Source organism: Lithobates pipiens, unplaced genomic scaffold (genome assembly GCF_037356315.1).
Source record: "Lithobates pipiens isolate NorthernLeopardFrog02 unplaced genomic scaffold, aLitPip1_a1.2 Scaffold_28, whole genome shotgun sequence".
Classification (NCBI taxonomy): Eukaryota; Metazoa; Chordata; class Amphibia; order Anura; family Ranidae; genus Lithobates; species Lithobates pipiens.
Genome location: NW_027507789.1, coordinates 103152458 through 103172026, shown reverse-complemented (window position 1 = coordinate 103172026; position 19569 = coordinate 103152458). Strand labels below are relative to the sequence as shown.

At 44.5% G+C, this 19569-nt stretch overlaps 1 long non-coding RNA gene across 1 annotated transcript; it reads right to left on the bottom strand.

Moving 5' to 3' along the window:
* Positions 1–16539: 16539 nt before the first annotated feature.
* Positions 16540–18129, bottom strand: LOC143935549 (uncharacterized). Its single transcript, XR_013263556.1, has 3 exons — positions 17971–18129; positions 17326–17491; positions 16540–17248 (listed from the first exon to the last, which is right to left on the bottom strand). It is a non-coding gene; the product is annotated as an uncharacterized LOC143935549 (long non-coding RNA).
* Between the last annotated feature and the right edge of the window lie 1440 nt (positions 18130–19569).

The window sequence follows — 19569 nt, the reverse complement described above, 5'->3', positions numbered from 1 at the left end:
CGACTTAAAAGACAGCGAACTGCCCAACTGACTGAGTTATTCAGTAAACTTCAAATTTTAGAAGCTAAACATAAACAGATACCGAATACTCCCTTGGGTAGTGAGCTTGATATGATACGTTCCCAGATAAACGACCTTCTCTTTTTTAAAGCTAAGGCAGCTCTCCAGATCTCCCGTAAAAAAATCTACGAATCGGGATATAAGTGTGGTAGATTACTCGTGCAATCTTTGAAAACCCAACGGGCAGCATCTTACATCCCATTTGTTCTATCCTCCCAGGGGACACGAGAGACGCTACCCCAACACATTACCAATACATTCAAGTCCTTCTATGAGTCTCTCTACAACTTGGACAATACCCGACCCTCCCCAGTACAAATAGCGGACTATATAGCCTCTTCCAACATGCCCACCCTGTCGACGGAAATACGAGACGTTTTGGAGGAGCCTATAACACTGTCCGAAATCCAACAGGCAATTAGTAACACCAAGAGAGGGAAGGCCCCGGGCCTGGACGGCCTAACACTACAATATTACAAGACCTTACTCCCATCCCTTGGACATCATCTTCTACACCTTTTCAATGACCTTACTAAGGGGAGCAAGCTCCATGAGATCACATTACAGGCTCATATAGCAGTGATCCCTAAAGAAGGCAAGGACCCATCCCTATGCGGGAACTATCGCCCAATCTCTTTTTTGAACACAGATCTTAAACGATTCACTAAGATCATAGCCATGAGGCTGCAGTCATACATCCCCGATCTGATACACCTTGACCAGGTGGGTTTCGTACCCACCAGAGAGGCTAGAGACAACACCACCAAAGTCCTGAACCTGCTATATACTGCTAACATGGAGAACAGGCCAAGAGTCTTTCTCAGCATGGACGCTGAGAAAGCTTTTGACGAGGTTAGCTGGGATTTCATGTCTGCCACACTACGCCACATAGGACTGGGCAACACCATGTTAGGATGGATCCAGGCCATATATACGACACCGTCGGCCAGGGTTAGGGCCAATGGGGTATTGTCCGAACCTTTCCGGATCACAAACAGGACACGACAGGGATGCCCGCTTTCACCTCTCCTATTCGTGCTCTCCCTCGAACCGTTCCTCTGCCACATTAGATCAAATCCGAACATAACGGGCATTTCGGTTAAACACACCCAACAGAAAGTGTCAGCCTACGTGGACGACCTGTTGTTCTCAATCTCCAACCCAGTGGTATCCCTCCCAAATTTGATGCGGGAATTTGAAACGTACGGGACGCTCTCAAATTTAAAAATTAACTTTGCCAAGTCTGAGGCAATGGGCGTGGGGATACCGGCGGCACAGCTTAACCACCTCCAAGCTAGCTTTGCCCTGAAGTGGACGAACAAGGCTCTGAAGTACCTTGGTACGTATATCCCACATACACTCTCGAAACTGTACGAGTATAACTTCCCTCCACTACTGTTGGAAATAAAAACACTTTTGTCCCAATGGCAATCGGGCATGCACTCCTGGATGTGAGGTTGTAACATCTTAAAGATGTCCGTCCTCCCAAAAATCCTCTACCTGATACAGGCCCTACCTATACATATACCTTCCACCTTCTTTAAAAGAGTTCGATCCGCATTCACGGAATTCGTATGGGCGAAAAAAGACCTAGACTCGCTAACAAACTCTTGGTGCTCCCCAAATTACGTGGCGGCTTAGCCCTACCAAATATTCGAGCCTACTATCAGGCTGTTCATCTAGGGAGACTCATAGATTGGTGCCGCCATCAGGATACCAAGCTGTGGGCCCAGCTGAAACAGGCACAAAGTGTGATTCCACTCCAGAGGGTGCCATGGTGCTACTCGGCTTTGCCGGGTGCGATCAAACGTCACCCACTGATTGGTAACTCGGTGAAGGTCTGCGCTCGGATAGTTTCACAAACGCCCCTCTCCTCCCCGAACTCGCCCCTTTACCCCGTCATAGGCAACTCCTTATTTACTCCAGGTCTTTACGATGGGAGTCTTCAAAATCTGGGGGAGGCGGGACTACATCAAGCATCCCACTTTAGTGCAGGGGGCGCTGGAAAACGACGGCGGATTACCTAGACTCTGCGGGCCCGTTCCGACTAAACTTTCTGAGGGCACTCCAACTCACACATTTCCTCTCTACGATCCCACCCCCCAAGGAAGACGCTCAAACGCTCGTGGTGGAAAAGTCCGGCAAACTCAATTTCGCCAAACAATCCCCCCGTGTGTAGCCTCCGGCATACTTTTTTGACCCGAAAGTACGGCGGACTTAGAATGCCATGTTGCACATCAATCTGCCCGCCGTACTCGCATTTCGGCGGACAATCCGGCCGTGTGTGTGCCAGTCCGCCGTACTTTTGAAATGAGCGGACTTTTCCCGCCCGGAGAAAAGTCCGCTCATTTCGAGCGGGTCTCCAGGTAGGCGGGGCCCTGAAGGAGACGTCGCTGGCCCCGCCGCCTGGTATGGACTTAAAGGGGAACCCCAACGCCGAAAAAAATTGGCGTGGGGGGTCCCCCAAAGTCCACAACAGACCCTTGTCCGAGCACGCCACCCGGCCGGTCAGGAAAGGGGGGGCGAGCGAGCGCCCCCCCTCCTGAGCCGTACCAGGCCGCGTGCCCTCAACATGGGGGAGTGCCTTGGGGAAGGGGGGCCGCGCGGCCCCCCCACCCCAAAGCACCTTGTCCCTATGTTGATGAGGACAAGGGCCTCTTCCCGACAACCCTGGCCGTTGGTTGTCGGGGTCTGCGGGCGGGGGGCTTATCGGAATCCGGGAGCCCCCTTTAATAAGGGGGCCCCCGGATACCGGCCCCCCACCCTATGTGAATGAGTATGGGGTACAATGTACCCCTACCCATTCACCTGTAAAATAAAGTACAAAAAAAACACAACACACAAGATAAAATACTTTATTGCACAGCTCCGGGGGTCTTCCGTCTTCGGGGGTCTTCTCGCCGGACTCCTCCACTATCTTCTTGTAGCTCTTTTGCTAGCGGAGGAGTCCGGCTTTCTTCCTCGCCGCCGGCCTCTTCTCCCGACTTCGGGGGTCTTGTCCCCCTCTTCGGTTCTTCTGCCGGGCCACCGCGCCTTCTTATAGCTCTTTTACAGCCGATGGCCCGGTCTTCTGTCAACGCCGCCTTCCGTTCTTCTTCTTCTTCTCCTTCTTCTCCTGGAGATGTTGACTCAACGCTCTCTCTGGCCACAATGCCAGGGACGCGCTGCGCGGCCACTTATATAGGGACAAGGGGCGGTGTCACATGGCTTTATGTCACATGAGTTGGTGTCACATGGTGACCCCGCCCCCTTACGATGTCACAGTCCCCATGTGACATCAACCCATGTGACCAGCCCATGTGACATAAAGCCATGTGACACCGCCCCTTGTCCCTATATAAGTGGCAGCGCAGGGCGTCCCTGGCATTGCGGCCGGAGAGATTGTCGAGTCAACATCTCCTGGAGAAGAAGAAGAAGAAGAAGAACGGAAGGCGGCGGCGACAGAAGACCCGAAGAGGGGGACAAGACCCCTGAAGTCGGGAGAAGAGGCCGGCGGCGAGGAAGAAAGCCGGACTCCTCCGCTAGCAAAAGAGCTACAAGAAGATAGCGGAGGAGTCCGGCGAGAAGACCCCCGAAGACGGAAGACCCCCGGAGCTGTGCAATAAAGTATTTTATCTTGTGTGTTGTGTTTTTTTTTGTACTTTTATTTTACAGGTGAATGGGTAGGGGTACATTGTACCCCATACTCATTCACATAGGGTGGGGGGCCGGTATCCGGGGGGCCTCCTTATAAAAGGGGGCTCCCGGATTCCGATAAGCCCCCCGCCCGCAGACCCCGACAACCAACGGCCAGGGTTGTCGGGAAGAGGCCCTTGTCCTCATCAACATGGGGACAAGGTGCTTTGGGGTGGGGGGGCCGCGCGGCCCCCCCTTCCCCAAGGCACCCCCCCATGTTGAGGGCACGTGGCCTGGTACGGCTCAGGAGGGGGGGGCGCTCGCTCGCCCCCCTTTCCTGGCCGGCCGGGTAGCGTGCTCGGACAAGGGTCTGTTGTGGACTAGGGGGGACCCCCACGCCGATTTTTTTCCCCTTTAAGTCCATACCAGGCGGCGGAGCCAGCGACGTCTCCTTCGCGGGCCCCGCCTACCTAGGGACGCGCTCTAAATGAGCGGACTTTCCTCCGCGTGTGTGGGCGAGTCCGTTCATTTCGAAAGTACGGCGGACTTAGTACGGCGGACTTAGTACGCCGTATTAGTCCGCTGAAAAAGTGCCGTGTGTGGGCAAGTAGCCCATTTGGAAATTCTGATGGACAGTCTGGTGGACGTCTGCCAGACTAAGTACGTTTGACAGATGGCTACGTGTGTACGCGGCTTTAGATTGACAATTCAACAACACGAAGAGACAGCGTATACTCTGTGATCTGTGCCAAGATCCAAGAAACAAACTACAAAATTATCTCACGTTGGTATAGGACCCCTTCGTTACTCCACCAGCTCTACCCGAATACATCAGACCTGTGTTGGCGATGACTCACAGACAAAGGGACCATGCTGCATATTTTTTGGTTATGCCCGAAACTTACACACTTACACACTTTTGGAAAGTGGTGCGGGAGACAATTCAACAATTCACGGCCCAGCCTCTCACAGACGACCCAGCTCTTTATCTCTTGCATGCCTCCGACAAACCCGACAGGAAATACCAGAAATCAGTGATCCGCCACCTACTTGATGCGGCTAAGGCCTGCATACCACTCCATTGGAAATCGTCCCTCCCGCCGACCATTGACCTCTGGCTTCGTAAAGTGGAGGACATTAGGAAAATGGAGGATCTTATCCTCACAGCGCAAAATAGAGAGGAGATTTTCACTAAAACCTGGCAAGGCTGGACTGCGTTCATATACTCGGCTGAGGGCCAGGCCCTGAGACGGGTGGACACAGACGGGTGATACCGTATGCAGCATCCAGGATACGTTGAGCCAGGGGGCCATAGAGATGGGCCCCGCATCTGTAATTCAGAATGGTCATATCGCACTCCATGATTGGGTAGCACACCTTGCTTCCCCCCATCTTACATTCCCTCCCCCTTTATACCCCATACTTGATTTACCCCCCTTTCTTCTCTTCGTCCCTCTGTTCTTCCTTCACCATTGCTTCACCTATCCCCCCCCCCCCCCCCCCGTACACTGGAAGTGGTATCAATAGGGATACCTAGTTAGTTAAAAAGAAACTGGGAAGTGAGACCACAAGATGATGTGAAGTCCCAACTCCACATACTGCTGTTTATTCTTCTTGCCGATAATGCTAGCAGGGTATTTATGTTGTATTTCATGTACTGCCTCGCTATCTGTAAACTATGTGGAAAGTTTGTATTCTGTTGGTCTGTGTGGACCCATTTTCTGATATAAATAAAAAAAAAAAAAAATACATACCAGACCCTTATCCGTGCATGCAACCTGGCCACAGGAAAGGAGGGGGGGACGAGAGAGTGCCCCCTCCTGAACCGTACCAGGCCACAACCCCACAACCCTGGCCAGTGGTTGTGGGGGTCTGCGGGCGGGGGGCTTATCGGAATCTGGAAGCCCCCTTTAACAAGGTGACCCCCAGATCCCAGCCTCGCCCCGTGTGAAATGGTAAGGAGGTACAAAAGTACCCCTATCATTTCACCAAAAAAGTGACAAAAAAGTGTTAAAAATTACAGGAGACAGTCTTTGACAATTCCTTTATTAAAGTCTTCTTTCATCTTCTTTCTTCTGGTCTTCTTCCTTCTTCCTTTCTTGATCATTCGCTTTCTTCCTCCATCTTCTTCTTCCTCCGATCGTCTTCTTCCTCCGATCTGATTCTTCTTGCTCCAGTGTTCTCGTCCGGCATCTTCCTCCACGGCGTCTCTTCCTGGTTCTCGGGCCACTCCACGCAATGGAAGGCTCCTGCTGTGTGACGCTTCTCTTCTTCTGACAGTTCTTTTAAAACGGAGGGCGGGGCCACCCGATGACTCCGCCCCCTCTGATGCATGGAACCGTGCATTTTCGGACGAAAACGAATGCACATGTCTAATTATTTTCGGGAAAATTACACTTTTTTTATTTTAATTTTTTTCACACAAAGTTGTCACTAAATGGTATATTGTTCAAACGTGGCATGGTTATATGTGGAATTTTACACCCTTAGAAAGCCTAAGGCTGTGCTTGGTTTTCAGGGTCCTGTACATGGCTAGGCTGCAAAAAAGTCTCACACAAGTGGTATCCCCGTACTCGGGAGAAGCAACAGAACGTAATTTAAGGTGTAATTCCACATATGCACATGGCATGTTTGAGCAATAGATCATTTAGTGACAACTTTGTGCAAAAAAATAAATAAATAATAATTTGTGGCAAAATGTAAAATATTCCATGGACTCAATATGCCTCTCAGCAAATAGCCTGGAGTGTCTAGTTTTCAGGTCATTTGGAGGGGGGGGGGGGGGGGGGTGCTATCTTGGCATTTTATGGTCTTTAAAACTGTGATAGGTAGTGAGGAGTGAAAAAAATTTTTTACACCCTTAGAAATCCTGAAGGTGGTCATTGGTTTTCCGGGTCCTGTATGTGGCTAGGCTCCCAATAAGTCTCACAAACGAGGTATCCCCATACTCAGGAAAAGCCGTAGAATGTATTTTCGGGTATAATTCCACATATAACCATGCCATGTGTGAGCAATATATCATTTAGTGACAACTATGTGTAATTTTTTTTGTCATTATTCAATCACTTGTGACAAAAAAAAATATTCAATGGGCTTAACATGGCTCTCACCAATTTCCTTGGGGTGTCTACTTTCCAAAATGAGGTCATTTGGGGTGGGGGGGGGGGGGGGGGGTTGTACTGCCCTGCCATTTTAGCAGCTCAAGAAATGAGTTAGGCAGTCATAAACCAAATAAAAATGGCCACATTGGCATATTCTTTGGAATGATTCTGTTCTTAAGTCTATTCTACCTTATAGGCCTCAGGGTTTTTTTAGGGGTGCACCCTCTTTGAAAGATAAGTTGGCTCCTAATATTCTGAATCCCCCCATTATAAGATCCACCTTCTTTACAGAACTCACTGGATATTACCAGTGCAGGGAAATGTCAGGTTTGTGCCATAAATGGGTGTCGAACCAAAAGGAGTACTGTGTTCAGTTCCACTTGCACTTCTAGGACCTTTAATATTGAACCATTCATCACTTGTGCTACTGTGGGAGTGGTGTACATGCTTCAATGCCCCTAATCTACAGTATATGGGCCGGACCAAGCGACCACTGCAGGTACGCCTGAATGAGCATATCAGTATTATACATAGAGGTTTCACTAAACATTCGGTATCTAAACATTATCTCACGGTGCACAACAGGGACCCCTCCAATACCATATTTTTGGGCATCGGTAGTCATCTGGTTAGGAGCATTTCTAGATTGGAGATGGCATGAGTTACACCCCCTTTGGCTTGATTATTGAGGTTGATGTTAATGCCTTCATTGATAATTCCTAGTGACTGTAGTTTTCATTTAGAGTGTGTTTATTTAATGTGATTCAATTTTTCAACTTTTTTCTTTTGTTTTTGTTAATTTGTCCTGAGACCCGGGTAGCTGAGTGCTGACCCCCCCCCCCCCCCAGTAGAGTATTTAATTCCTTTTTTAAATAAGAAGTGTTTTAAATAAATAATAAAAAAATTTCTGGGAATTGCAAAGTGCCTGCTTAAGGCTGGCATCTAGTTTATACACCCAGATATCGGTATGGGATTTTGATTAGGTTTAGTTTTTGAATTTAATACCCGTTTTTGTGGCCGCAAGATTGTGGTCTAGAGATTTTTGTTAATTTTTTTGTTTGTACTTTTTTTATATTTAATATTGGTTTAGTCTAAGTATATTTATTTAACTACCGTCCCTTAATTGCATTGGTATACTTGCCTTTATTGAGGTTTTAGGACACCGGATCTTCTTTTTCCATTTTTCCCTTGCTACTGATTTTTTTGTCTATGTATATATCATTTTTCCCATAGTCAATGTGGTGCGGTTATTGGCTGTACGGGACTCAGACTGAGGCTTGGATATGTTCTGTATGTTATTTAAGCGGTGTGTCAGGACGCCGCCCGTATCCCGTGACCACGTCCTTTGAGCAATGAAACGCGTAGGGAGGAGTGGTGTGCTGGCGTCACTGCATTCTACACCGGTCCCGGGTGGTAGTCGAGAGCCAACCGGCTCGTTTGTTTTTTGTGGCCATTTTTATTTGGAGTGTTTTATTGTTTATTCCTTCATCAATAAATCTTAAGGTTTTATGCTTTGCGAGCACTTTCTTTTCTTTATATATGGGATTATTGCCACTTGTCCTACTTAATATCACTGCTGGGAGTGAGGAGCTGCCTGTTCGCTATCCAGATCCCCAGGTTGGGCTACTAACCATTTGCGCTCCCGGGTCAGATGATTCAGAGACCATATAGCTCCGGTAAGCGGCCAGTGTGTCTATAGGTGGTGGCATCTGTCTGGTTCATGGCACTTTTCAAGGGTGTGATTTGAATTTTATCACGAGATCCAGTTTACACATTTGCATGGACTATTTTTAGTTCCCTATTAGATACACTATTATATGGATTTGTTGTTGGTCGAATTACTAGAGGACACCCACGGTGATTTAAGCACCACATCCCAGAATGAAATAATCAAATATAAGTAAAGGAGGAACTTGGGATTTTAACGGTGCTTACATAGACACAATAAATAAATATGTATCCATATAAAATTTTATTTATTATTTATTGAAATTCCAGTACTAAACAAACACTTAAAATTCCTGAGGTTGTTACAGAGCAGTTTTATAGTGATTGAGGTCCGAGAAATTAATATCGGAGACGTTCATTGCACATTATCCCGACATGTTTCGCCGATAGCTTCCTCAGGGGATATGCAAGCTATTACAAAGTACACAAAGAGAAAAAGAAAACAAACAGAGTAAAACTACAAGAAGAAAAAGACAAAAGTGCACTAAATATATATAGACTCGCGCAATGAAAAGCCAGCTCCAGTATAGAATGATTACCCTCAGCCAAAAACCCCCAATGGAAACAGGACCTCAAATAGATGTCAAAGATCTGATTTACAAGGCCCCATACACGTGAAGATAAAAGTTCATTAAGTGAAACGTAAGTGAATAAAACGTTGAAGTTGATCCCAGGTGTCACTGGTGCAAGTGCTTGACCACGTAAATTCTTTCACTATACAACTTAAGTAAGTAGTAAAGGCTTACCAGAGCAACCTTTAGTGTGCGCAGATACGAACTCCCAAACGATTAGGATCGGACAAGATCGTTCCTCCGACACTCCTCGTATAAATGGATGATTCGAATCGCCTTTGGGGGCGGGAAGGTGAAAACTGACCCACACCTTCGGATGTTCCTTGAACATCGTCCGTTCCGGTCGGTTCGAAAGTTTCAAGTTGGCGTGTCACCGAATGGATGAAAAAGCAAAAAAACGCCCAATCGTGTGATAAAGTCTAAAACACGTGAACTTTATTTTTCAACCAGATAGACGTTGGAAGCTACAGATGACTCGATCGAGTCGCATAAAATAGAACGTAGAAAAAAATGCTAGCAAAAGTATAAAAATAAATAAAATCGAGCAGATAAAATAGCACGAGGTGTAGACGTATCTACACCTCGTGCTATTTTATCTGCTCGATTTTATTTATTTTTATACTTTTGCTAGCATTTTTTTCTACGTTCTATTTTATGCGACTCGATCGAGTCATCTGTAGCTTCCAACGTCTATCTGGTTGAAAAATAAAGTTCACGTGTTTTAGACTTTATCACACGATTGGGCGTTTTTTTGCTTTTTCATCCATTCGGTGACACGCCAACTTGAAACTTTCGAACTGACCGAAACGGACGACGTTCAAGGAACATCCGAAGGTGTGGGTCAGTTTTCACCTTCCCGCCCCCAAAGGCGATTCGAATCATCCATTTATACGAGGAGTGTCGGAGGAACGATCTTGTCCGATCCTAATCGTTTGGGAGTTCGTATCTGCGCACACTAAAGGTTGCTCTGGTAAGCCTTTACTACTTACTTAAGTTGTATAGTGAAAGAATTTACGTGGTCAAGCACTTGCACCAGTGACACCTGGGATCAACTTCAACGTTTTATTCACTTACGTTTCACTTAATGAACTTTTATCTTCACGTGTATGGGGCCTTGTAAATCACTTCACTCATCCAAGGCATGGGACTTGTTGTGATTTGTTTTTTATTCTTGTTGTTTATTTGTTTCACTTAATCATAAGTTTTATGCCTCATAGCAATAAGCTGTAGTTTAAACAACTATTTGCTTTTTCACTAATTTTGAAAAAAAATAAATAAATAAATAAATTTTTTGGTCTAATAATCAATTTCAATTCATTATTTCTTTGTTCATTGCACAGTATACACATTTATATGCTTTATCATTGATGTTCAATTTTTTGGAAACACTAGTTTTGAAGTTTTTTCCTGATCTATTGCTTTATTGTATTCAGTCACATGTTACATTTATACATATTAAGCGCTGCACTGTTTTTCACATTTCTGTTATTTAGACCTAGTATCTGTTTTTTTGTGCTTAGCTGCTGTTTCTCTTAAATTGATCTCTTCCATATTAACTAATTTTTACCAAGCGCAAGTTTCACTTTTTGTTTTTGTTAGATGTAAAAGATCTGCCAATCAGAACCTCAAATTGCATGTTCGCCACAAAGAGTCATAGAGAAAGGCAAAGATCAGGCTAGAAAAGATCAGATAATTGTAAAAATAAAATAGAATGATAGTAGGAATGCACAGTGTATTTTATTTTACAGGAAAGGGCTTGTTTAGTGTGATAATGGATACGGTTATTAATCAAAGTAGGGGACGTGCCTCCATAATATTATCATATATAATTATCTAAACTTTTATTAAGCTCGGCATAGGTATGTCAAATCCTACCAGATTGGGAGATCTTTTACATCTATTTGAGGTCCTGTTTCCATTGGGGTTTTTTGGCTCAGGGTAAGCATTCTATACTGGAACTGGCTTTTCATTGTACAATTTTATATATATTTAGTGCACTTTTGTCTTTTTCTTCTTGTAGTTTTACTCTGTTTGTTTTCTTTTTCTCTTTCTGTACTTTGTAATAGCTTGCACATCCCCTGAGGAAGCTACCAGCGAAACATGTCGGGATAATGTGCAATGAACACCGATATTAATTTCCCGGACCTCAATCGCTATAAAACTGCTCTGTAACTACCACAGGAATTTTAAGTGTTTGTTTAGTACTGGAATTTCAATACATAATGAATTAATTTTAATATGGATATATATTTATTTATTGTGTCTATGTACGCACTGTTAAAATCCCAAGTTCCTCCTTTACTTATAGTTGACTATTACCGTATATGGACTTTTTTCTTCTTTTAGGATTTTAAGCACAAATTTCATTTTCATTTTCACTGTCATTCTTATCTTCTTTTGATGTACAAATTGGCACATTTCATGGGTGTTTTAGTGACTTATGGTATGGTATTTTCCAATGTTCTGAATTAGAATTGGCGTTATTGCATAATTTAGCTACCTGATATATTCTATATTTTTCTTATTTATTTTTTAGTGCAGCTCCATATTTTTTGTAGTTTTGTGTGGCATTGTATAACGGCTTGAGTTGCAGCTTAGTTTTTAATTAATAGTGCAGTTTTTTCTTTTTACAGTCATAAACCAAAAGCTGCGTGAATTTCAGAAAATGTACCCTAGTTTGTAGACGCTATAACTTTTGCACAAACCAATAAATATACGCTTATTGACATTTTTTTTTTACCAAAGACATGTGGCTGAATACATTTTGGCCTAAATGTATGACTAAAATTAAGTTTATAAATTTTTCTTCTACAAACATAGAAAATGTATTTTTTTCAAAATTTTCAGTCTTTTTCCGTTTATAAATAAAAATCGCAGAGGCTATCAAATATCATCAAAAGAAAGCTCTATTTGTGGGGAAAAAAGGATGCAAATGTTGTTTGGGTACAGCATTGCATGACTGTGCAATTACCAGTTAAAGCAGCACAGTGCCAAATTGTAAAAAGTCCTCCATTCATTGAGCTGCCAAATCCTCCGGTGTTGAAGTGGTTAATGGGATGGGCAACTACATGGCAAATGAGGTTTAATGTGGTAAAATGTAAAATAATGCATTTGGGTGGAAAAATAGTTTTTTTAAAACAGCTTACCTGTAAAATCCTTTTATTTGATGTACATCAGGGGACACAGAGCCATAGTAATAACTATGTGGGTTATATCGACATATCAGGTGCTGGACACTGGCATGCCCCTTAAGGCGTGAACTTCCCCCATATAACCCCTCCCATTACTGGGAGTCCTCAGTTTTGTAGCCAAGCAATCAAAATGTATAAGAAGAAGAAGAAGAAGAAGAAGGGAGCGACCTCTGTGTCCCATGATGTACATCAAAGAAAAGGATTTTACAGGTAAGCTGTTTTAAAAATCCTATTTTCTTTTCTTACATCAGGGGACACAGAGCCATAGTAATAACTATGTGGGATGTCCCATAGCAATGGCAACTGAAGGGGGGAGACAGAAACAAGGAAACAAGAGGCCAGAGGACTCATACTGCAACCTGCAGTGTATGCTGTGCCCAAAGGCAATATCCTCATGACCTTTAATATCGATTTGATAAAATTGGATAAACATCTGCACCGAAGTTGCGGTCTTACAGATCTGAGCCATAGAGGCCTGATGATGCACCATCCAAGAGGCACTAATCGCCCTGGATTAGTGTGCTCTTAATATGAATAGGAAGAATTTTCTTCTTTAAGCTGACGCTTGATCAATCACTTGACAAACCCATTTGAAAAATAGTGGATCTTGACGCTGCCTGTCCATATCTTGGACCCTCTGGCAGTACAAACAAAACCTGTGTTTTGCGAACCTGAGCGGTCGCCTTTAAATAGATTCTGATCGCTCTTACTACATCAAGAGACTGTAGTGCTTTCTCTTCCCCAGATTAAGGCTTCTGGGGAGAAAGAAGGAAGAATAATATCTTGGTTTAAATGAAAACCTATTACCATTTTTGTTAAGAATTCAGGAGGAGGACATAAAACGACCTCATCCCTATACATGATGAAATATGGCTCTTACAAGACAGAGCCGTTAGTTCCGATACTCTTCTAGCAGAAGAAATGGCAAGCAAAAAAGATTATCTTTCTTGTCAAAGAACCAAGAGAATTTCTCGTAAGGTTCAAACAGCTGATTCAGCAAAGCCGAAAAGACCAATTTTAAAACCTAAGGATTTAGGAGTGCCTTGATAGGGGGATAAACTGGGTTACCCCCTGAATAAGCTATGCACCAAGAGTGGGAAGCAAGAGGCCATAAGAAAAGACATTGACACGACCTGGATCTGGCTCTTGATAAAATTCAAGACCAGCTTAATTTCAGATCCCATATGCAGGAATCCTGCCTATTGACATACTTCCTGGGGGGCCAACCCCTGGATCCATACCAAGAAACCTATGCCTTCCAGATTCTATAGTAAGTGATTCTGGAAGCCAGGTTCCTGGCATTAGTCAAAGTAGACACTACTGAAGGAGATCACCCACGATCTTTTATAGCGTGGGATTCAACAATCAAACCTGCTAAACTCCTTGTCCGTAAAGAGTCCAAAGGACTTCTACTGCCCTCTTTATGATCTCGATAAATTAAGATCTTCTGGGTCCTGGCTGGGGCCACCAGAATCACCTTCTGTTCCTGCTTAATCCTGCGGAGGAGGTGCGGAATTAGCAGAACTGGAGGGAATGCATAGATCAGTGATAACTGATCCTCCCCTGGGAAGACTGATGCGTCTGTTCCGCCTGCTAGTGGACCCCTTGTTTTACATAAAGTTGTCGCCCTTATTAATGAATTTGGATGCGAAAAAGGTCCATGTCCGGAGTACCCCATTTGACATATTGCTAGGAAGATGTCAGGGTGAAGAGATAATTCTCCCGGAAATAATTGTTGGCATCTCAAGTAGTATGATTGAAATATTAAAATTGCCGATAGGCAAGGAGTGTTGTGTTCTGCCAAAGCTAGAACATTATTCACCTCTTTTTTTTTTTGCCTGCACGACTTCTCATGCCTCTCCTGGTGATCGATGTAAGCCACCGCCGTGGCTCTGTCAGACTGAATCCTGTCCGGACAATCCCGTAATCTGACCGCCAAGATTCTATATTCAGATGTACTGCATGAAACCTCCAACAAAGTTGATAGGCAAGGTCCTCTAACCTGGACCATCTCCCCTGGACAGAATCTTCTTCCAGGGCTGCTGCCCAGCCTAGAAGGCTGGCATCTGTTGTTAACACCATGCAGGATAAAGATTTTCCCTCCTGGTGGATAACAACCACCAATTTAGGCTCTAACCTGTTGGGAGCTAAGCGTATTGAAATCAAACATGGCCTGAATCCTCTTTATTCCAGACAGACAGGATGGTGTCTTGAAGCAGTCTTTGAATAAAACTGCACATAAGGCCCCTTTCACACATGCTGACCGTACATTCGATCAGTTCAGTCACGTTTTTTATCGTCAGTTGTTGTCAGTTTTCATCCTTTTCATTTCAGTTTTTCATCCGTTTTTCATCCGTTTTTCATCAGTTTATGTCCGTCTTCATCCATTTTTTGTCAGTTTTTCATCAGTTTTTGTCAGTTGTTATCCGTTTATGTCCGTTTTTCATCCGTTTTTGTCCGTTTTTCATCCGTTTTTGTCAGTTTTTCATCCATTTATGTCCGTTTTTCATCCGTTTTTCATCCGTTTTTATCCACTTTTTTAGAACTGTATGCAATAATTTGTTCATGAATTATGTGGATTTTCCCATGATTCCTTGTTTTCCCCAGCATGCATTGTGCTTCCCATGCTGCTTTGTGGTTTCAGCTGGCTTTGTGCTTCCTGATTCCTTGCTGTAGTGTATGTGCTTATTTAGCAATGGATTTGGACAGATTTTTTGAGCATGTGACATTATTTGTCATGCTATCTTATTTGAGGAGACAGAAACGCATGAGCAGGAACAAATCTGCAATAAGACGCAGGTACTGGACACATCCCATGCTGCTGAAGAGGCCCACTGAAGGGTTTTTTGCTCTGCACTATGCAGATCTGCGACAGTTCCCACAAATTTTTTTTAATTTTACGAGAATGTCTCTACCAACGTTTGAATTTTTATTAGAAAAGTTGCAACCCCGTTTTGAAAGGATGAACACGGATATGAGACGTTGTGTGCCTCCTGAGGAGCGGCTTCTACTTACCCTGAGGTAAGCCAGCCAGCCTTTCTGCTTATGTCCAGCATAATGTAGGGTTCCTTTCATTATTTGTTCTACTCTTCCCAGGTTTCTGGCATCTGGAGTATCCTATACGTCCCTAAACCACTACTTTTTGTTGGGAATCTCTACAATTTCTGGAATTGTGCACGACACCTGTCAAGCAATATGGGAGGAGCTTCGGTGTACTGCAATGCCTGTTCCAGATACATCTATGTGGCAAGAAATTGCAAATGGGTTTTGGAATAAGACCCAATTCCCTAATTGTGTTGGAGCCCTGGATGGGAAACACATCCGAATTCAGATGCCACCTGGATCTGGCTCACAATATTTTAACTATAAGAAATACTTCTCCCTTGTGCTTATGGCAATCTGTGACAGTAATTATAAGTTTGTAGCTGTAGATATTCGGGCGTATGGATGTACTGCAGACTCAAGAGTGTTTACATCATCGAAAATAGGGAGAAGACTACTTGAGGGCCACTTCCATTTGCCATCAGACAAACCTCTTCCAGGAACTGTGGGGCCAGATATGCCACATGTACTTGTAGCTGATGAGGCATTTGCACTTTCTATGAATCTCCTAAGGCCTTATGCCAGGCACAATCTAACTCCCCCAAAAAAATTTTTAACTATCGGTTGAGTCGCGCAAGGCGACTTATTGAATGTACCTTTGGCATTTTGACCAGCAAGTGGCGCATATTCCATACAACAATTCAACTGAGCCTGAAGAATGCCGAACTAGCTATACAAGCATGTTGTGTCCTCCATAACATTATACGTGAGAAAGAAGGAATTACTGTTGAGGAAGAGGACGAGATCGATTTACCTTCTGTACGGTTTACTGGACTGCGACCCAACAATTCAGTTGTTACCATGCGTGATACGTTTGCAAACTATTTCATGTCCCCAGAGGGAGAGGTTCCGTGGCAGTATCAACGTGTGTAAAAACACTCACCAGGCACTTTATTAGGTATACCTTTGTTAGTACATGTTTGACCCCCTTTTGGTACCCTGCATTGTATTTGTTTTCCCACATAAACTGGAAATGCAATAGTTTTAAGAAATAATGCATTTTCATGTTAGCAGTATAGCAGTCTTGTAACTGCTATCAGTGTATAAAGCTTGTAGTTTTCATTCTCCTAGTGCCAAGATCAATCACCATTGACCCTATGACCATCACATTCTTTTGTATCAGTTGTTTTTGTGTTATATAGAGTACAATAAATACAATAAAATATTCCATACAGTCCATTATGTTTATTAATGTCAATGACGACAACATAGAAACGCAAAAATAAATTCAAATCTACAACCATATTTCCAAAAATATATATAACCCAAAAAAAAAATTGCTGCAGTGCAAACTGGGTGGCCAACTAGAATGGGGGAGGCAACATAAAATGTTTTTTTTTTTTTAAAGGTCTTGATAATAAGGACTGTGGGAAGTGGGATAGGGATTGGACGACTGGGGAGAACTAAGGTAAGAAGTGGCCGGGGAACTGGATGACTCAAAGGTGGGTGCCACTTGAGGTGGGGGTGCAAAATTTTGGGCAGTGGGGGCTGGAGCACGTTGGTGATGGGGGATAATGCCTGGGTGGTGATATGGATGGGGATAAGGATGCTGCGGAGCTTGCTCACCATATGGACGTTGGGGATGGGTAATAACTGGTGGCATGGGATCTCCAGATAGTGCAGCCCTTACGCACACACCAGTGAAATTGAAGATGGCCGTGTGAACGTCCATTTTGCGTGCAGTCGGAACCTTTGAAATATGGTGGTATAGGTTCTTCACAAAGCTTGCATTTTCATTATTGGGGTCTGAAAAAGGATCGTTGCTATCCGCCCGTCTCATTGCCCTCATTTCTTGTATAAACGACAGCATAGCTCCATCCATGTCAGGCCTATGCTGTCCGTGTCGTTTGCTTCTGGAAGCAGTAGTAACAGAACGAATCTGAGGGTTGGAACATTTATTAGTACATTTTATTCTATCAACATTTCAAAATGGGACATTTTATATAGGATACTTACAGGCACACGTTGTGGCACACGTCTTTCAAGCGTGGCTGTAGATTGTGAAGATGGCATTTCCTCAGGAGCTTGCTCCCTACCACCAACTCCAATGTCTTCCTCTGCTGCAGGCTGGGTATCCACTGCACCCCCCTCCTCTTCTGTATCTGAAATGTTGCTGGTGGTACTGTAAAATATTTGTTAATAGATGGATTACAGGTGAGTACAGTAGAGTTATTACAATACATGGATCCATGTGTGTCATTAAAGTGGACCACTTATACATACAGGTAGGTGCAAGAAATATCCCCTAAACCTACACGGTTTGGAGATATTAGCATTAAACCCGTAGACAACAGCGCCTAAGCGTGCCGTTTCTGAAGACGCTTGTGCAATGACTGGTGGATCCCACGTGCATGACGTCATTGTGGCTAGGGCCAGTCACAGTACCGAAGCCATGATACGCAGAAGTCACTCAGGGAGTGATGGCGGCAACGGAGGAGGGGAACGGGGACCACAGCGGGGGCTTCCATCACAGGTAAGTAATTCATAATGAGCTAGCATGCTTGTACTTTTCTGTACTTTTCTACTTCCTCTTTGGAGTATATCATTTTTTTTACTCGACCAAATAATTTAATATAGGGGAGAAATAATGTATTTACTTACTTTCTTAAGTTCATAACACTTCTCAAGAAGTCCAGTGAATCAAAAAAGGGGCTTTTTTTTGTGGATGGTCCTGCTCTGCTCCGGCTTTCTTTTGCCTCCTCCTTTAGCTCCCGTCTGTAGCAGTCTCTAAGGGATCTCCACCGTGTGATGATTTTATCACCTGTATAGGAACAGTAGACACAATGAACTGATAGAACTCCAACATGATAATTACTTATAATATGAGGCCACGTGGCCTCGTGACCATGTGGCCTCGTGACCATGTGGCCACGTGCCACGCCACGTGACATGCCACTTGACCACGTGACATGCCACGTGACCACGTGACATGCCACGTGACCACGTGACATGCCACGTGACCACGTAACATGCCACGTGGCCACGTGACATGCCACATGGCCACGTGACATGCCACATGGCCACGTGACCACATGACGTGCCACGTGGCCACGTGACAAAGTGACGTGCCACATGGCCACGTGACATACCACATGGCCACGTGACCACATGACATGCCACATGGCCACATGACCACGTGACATGCCACATGACCACGTGACATGCCACATGACCACGTGACATGCCACATGGCCACGTGACCATGTGACATACCATGCCATGCCATGAAATGCCATGTGTTTAACCATGCCAAGCCACAAACTGCTTACCACGTATCCGACGGTGCTTATTACTAAGCGGCATCCAGTTTGGTGTGACCTCCTCAAAAATCTCCTCCCACTTCATACTGGTGATATTGCGGTCACTGTACTCAGCACATGTTTTGTCCCATAAGCCAGGCCTGGCATGCACGAGCTGAATGAGCCTTTCATGGGAGACATCTCTGGCCATTTTTTCTCTTCTCTCCAGGCTGCTCTCCTCTCTCTCTCTCTTGGCAGGTCTCCTCTCTCTTGGCAGGTCTCCTCTCTCTTCAAAACACACAGGTTCAGGCAGCTCTCTTTCTATGCACTCTCCTCTCCTCTCTCCACTCTCTCCACTAGCAGCATGTGCTTGTACATGTGACTGACCACTACCTGGGTCAGAGGTCACCTGTACATTAATGTATATTTTTTGCTTAAAAACGGATGTCCGCGGAACGGATCGTTCGCAAACGTCCGTTTTACGTCCGTTTTACGTCCGTTCCGTTTTTTGGACGGAAGAGAAAATAGGGTTTTCTTCCGTTCGGAAAACCGGAGCTGAACGGAAAAGGACGTTAACGGACGTTAGCGGATGATCATCCGCTAACGTCCGCGATGCCATTGACATGCATTGTGCTCCGTTTTCATCCGTAAACGGATGTAGGGAAAAACGGATGAACGGTCCGCACATGTGAAAGGGGCCTTAGGGACGGCCCCCTGAAGGAGGCCACCATTTCCCCTAAAAATCTCCTGCAGCCGAATGAAGGAATTTTCATTTATCCTGATAAGTTGAATTAGTCCTACAATGGAACTGATTCACGTCTGGGGTAAGAATACCTTCTTCTGTATGGTATCTATAACCAGCCCCCACATAGGAGAGGCTGCACAATTAAAGGAGAACTGTATGAACCTCCTTTTATTGGTAAAGAGAGCTTTACCCCTTTTGGATGTACTTATCCATTCT